Here is a 4,597-nt window from a genome sequence, read left to right on the forward strand (position 1 = left end):
AACTGATCCACTGGCTTACCGGACGTGCTATCGGGAGCTGCCTTCCGGGTTTCTTTTTTCTTATTTTTTTTCTAGAAGTAACCATAAGCATGCAAGCGGATCCCGCAACCGAAGTAAAATGTAGTGAAATGAATCACTGCCGCGTTGAACTCTCGCCTCCATAGTGCCGCATGCGCGATGAGTTTGCTAGCTGTGTCGATGTGTGGCGCTTCAAATCATCAATGCTATTCATGTGCCCTAAGGTGACTGCTTAAAATTATATATATACATATATATATATATATATATATATATATATTCTTTCTTTTCTTTTCATTCTTCCTCGTTTTTAGAGAGGCCGGAAAGGAAAGGGGAAGTGGGGAGTAATAGAGAAAGAGACAAAGTGATGTTCCTGTTCACCATCACCCTTCCCTTCCGCCACTGACATTCGACACCGGCAAGTGCGCCACACCAAGATCTCCAAGCGGTGTTCTCTTCTGACGCCCTGACAACAGAAGAAAAATCGTGGCTACGACAGCGTCAGCTCAGAATTCACCACAGCGCGGCATGTCACGGACGCGTCTCGCTCCGGAAGCACCAAAAGGCATGCACAATATCCCCTGCATGCTGTTAATCTCTGCGCCTGAACACAGCGACAAGTATAACAGCAGCAAGTATACGATGTTTTTTTTTTCGTGTTTTATTATTTTCTTCCAACTTAATTTCTAGTTTTCTTCGACGCAACGGCTTATTATTGATGACGTAGGGATGGTCGGTTCTCTCGCGTTATTCTTTTCTTTTCTCGTGTTTACACCAGTTATAGAATTGCACCGACAACGCACCTACCATCGCCACGACATACTCTTCGTCCTTCCGGTGTCGAAACGATGGCGCCCGAGTGCGTGCGTATAGTCTTTGTCCGACGAACCGGAAAATTGCCTCGCATGACTGTGGTGCAGCTGAAGCACGCAGGGAATGAACGTGGAATGAAGCGAAAATCGTCCGTCCTGTCTTCCGCGTCCACGGTGTCGTAAATTCGATAGTCCTTGCCCCTCGTCTTCGTCGTCGTCGTAGCTTATGGCAGAGTGTTTTTTTTTTTTTTTTTTTGGCCTCGTAACACATTCCGCTCTATACATTCCGCGCTCATTCTTGAGCGCTGCTCATTCTCTTTTCTGTTTTACACCTTTATCACGGATACCTTATTTGATCGCGACGAAAATCTATAGCGAGAGAGAGAGAGAGAGAAACATTAATGGTAGAAAGGCGGAGAGGCCGGCCTGAAAGTCATTAACGCAGAAAGTTAGGCTAGTTGGTGTTGGTGCAGTATCAATGACATAGTTACTAGCGCGAACAAGACTAACGGGGCAAAAATGTGGAATAGGACAGAGCGCTAGCGCTCTGTCCTGTCTTACTGTTTTTCTGTTGGGCGGGCCTGAAAGTATATATAAGTTCCAAAAACTTCTCGGCGAGGAAAATAGACGCTTCACTCATTATTGGTGCATAAATTAATGTTCCCTATTTAGAACTTTATGTTTGGTAAACTGAATAAAAAGGAGTAAGATAAAGGAGCGAGTGAAAAAAAAGGAAGGGAGGACAGTGAGTTTAGCCAGCGTAAAACCGCCTGGCTACCCTGTGCTGTGGGAAGGTGTATTGGGAATTAAAGTTGATAGAAGGGTACCTGATTTGGAATAAGGTATAGCATGGAGTACCTCACATAAGCTGACGAATGGTCCATAGGTCCAGCTATTATTTCCTTTTTCCTTCTTTTTTTTTTTTGTTCGAAGGGGGCCTCCACGTTCTTGTCGTACCTGATTTAAGCGGTTAGCCAAGTGATGTCACGTGGTGGGGAGGGTGGTGTCGGCAATCTGTATGTTGGTTTAAAGATCGCCGAAACGCTTGAAACACGGTGAAAATCCGAACAAGACAGAGGTTCTTGTAATAAGTATGGGCAGTAAACAAGGGCAGCCACCGCCACACCGACGCCAAAGCCAGAGGAGGAGGCAAAGAAGTTATGTCTGCGTGCTACACCTCAGCTACTGTAGGGGTATGGCATTATCAGGAAAATCAGGATTGCAGTGCTTGCGAGGTCGGCTCGCATTATAAACCACATGCGAAGGCACACCGGGTGTCTAAGCTAACGTTAGCCAAGCTCTTCAAAGAAAAAAGAAATGGAAATGGCACGGTACTAGCGATTATAAAACTTGGGGTGTTCGGTGACCAGAGGTCGGACGCCTGATCATCGTAGGACTTGAAATCGAAAATTGCACTGTTCCTTAATTTGTTTTGTTTTTCTTTTAACAGCTTGGCTAACGTTAGCTGGGACACCATATATATCGCGCATATAGCTGCAGGATGAAAGGGTTGCTCCACCAAGTCACCACTTTTGATTACACATTCTCGGGGTTCAGCCCAGTTTTAATTACATCACATCCACGGTTGGTCCCAGCTTAAATTACACCATCTCCGGGGTGGGCCCAGTTTACCGCTACACCGTCTCCGGGATCGGCTTATTTTACTCGGCGAAAAACTTTACTCGGCTTACTTTACTCGACTTACTTCACTTCCTTTTAAATAGCTTATACCCTCCGGCTTTCTGAAAGCGAGAGCTGTTAGTTCAACCAGTGCTTTTTCGCGGCGCAGCGAACGAGCATGCCAATTTGTTACACGTGCACGAGCGAGCCCAGACGGTAGCGTCTGAATATGCGATCGCCTGCGCAAGGAACACAATCGGCTTCGCGAGCAAACCACTACATATCGCGAGGGAACAACCTGCGACGAAACAGGAGCACATCAGAAACATGAGCACAAATTTTTACTCCTTGCTTGCGATGTGTAGCTTGAGAATTTTTTCACGGGTATGTACTATAGTTTCGACCCGAAATTGTTGAAGGAGGAAAAGGGCCATCATTAAAATCGGGCTGGGAACACGAGCACGGATGATTACGTTTCCGTGACGCGTAAACCAAAACCAGAGTTTATTTGACATTGTAGTGCGGGGGTTGACAAGAAAAAAAGAGCGGTATATTTTTGTGCATAAATCTAAGAAAGGCTAGGAGCGAGTTTTCCGCAAGCTATCTCAATAATTATGTAAATTGGTCCTTCGAATGGTGGGATCATATACGTTGCAGTTTTCCTTTTTCTTTTCTTTTTTTCTTTTTTTTTATATATGACTGCGTTTATTTTAGTTATTGGCCATGTTTTCGCTATTGCGTAAAGTGGATGGATGGATGGATGAATGAAAAAGTTTATTAGGGTCCTTTAGGACCCTAATAAATAATAATAAAAGTGGAATATCGAACAATATCCATTCCAACACGCGTTCTGATCTACGTTCCGAGTTCAGTGCTGCTAAACCTCGGTCGGGAGCTTAGACGTCGATTAATCGGCTCATGCAGATCAGGCTGCGCGAGCACCGGCTGCGGCACTACGCATGTCATCAGCTTAGCCGTTGTTGCTTCAGACCACGATCGCGGAACAGTCTCGTGCAGCGTCGCGGCTCAGGACATTAGTACGCCCGGCTGTCGCGCGTGATTTCCATTTCGCTTGCGCTCTTTCTTCGTTAGTGCGAATCCCTCCGATAGAGTGTAACGTTGGGCGAGTTGGTGCATAGCTTTAACGAAAGGTTTGTGGCGTGATGTAAGTGGCAGGAAACTCAAGAGGGACAGAATAGGACGCCATACTTTTTTTTTCCCCAGACGTTTATTCTTCCGCACACCATTCAAATGAATCTATGTTCTTCAGAGATCCGATAACGCACAGAGCGCAGTGCACGCGCAAACAAACTATCTTGCAGCACTAGCTAAAAATAAAGATTCACTCTCGTAGAGCGATACGGAAGGCACACTGACACAATCATCTCTCTTCTTCTTAATATGAAAGGCTTCAAGCACTTCACGTGCTAATGTTCCTGTGCTCCTTCCTATCCCGCGCGTGTCCCCAATGCGTGGTACACGCAGCCGCCTGATGCACACTGGAACGGCAGGTGTGAATCCGCACCATTCTTAATCGATCATACGTGTTTCCTTAGGCAGGTATATTAACAGAGCGGCAGGTTTGGCCTTTTGTAAACATTTCCACTGCTCAATGGACTAAAATAATATACCTGTGGTACAGGTTTGGAGCAGTACAAAATATTCAATCGTTAGATAACGTGTTATTGCGTGTATCTTCACCCCTTGACTAGAGTTGATGTCCGGCCTTGTTTTTATGGCAGAGTAACGGGTATAAAGCTCTTGAAAAGACGAATACGAAGTAGGAGGACACAACGCGGACGCTATAACCTTCAGCAAAGGTAAGTCAAGCCAAAGTGGGATCACTACATCCACAGCTGTCAACGGCACTAACTTCGCCTCCATCGACAATGTCAATAACGCTAGTTAATGATAGGACAGTAACGTTCACCCAAGTAAATCAATTCCAAAATGTGACCGGTCGGATTCTGTACCGAGCTTGTGACGTAAAATAAGCCAAAAGAGAAAAAGGTCAGCCCAAATACGCTTGAACATGCCGTCATTACCGGGCTTGCTGAGCTGCACTTATTACATGCTTTAGCAAGCCACAAGCGCCAGGTTCGTGCTCTAGTAGAGAGAGATAACTTATTAGAAAGGCTGAGAGGTCG

This window comes from Dermacentor andersoni, chromosome 2 (genome assembly GCF_023375885.2).
Source record: "Dermacentor andersoni chromosome 2, qqDerAnde1_hic_scaffold, whole genome shotgun sequence".
NCBI lineage: Eukaryota > Metazoa > Arthropoda > Arachnida > Ixodida > Ixodidae > Dermacentor > Dermacentor andersoni.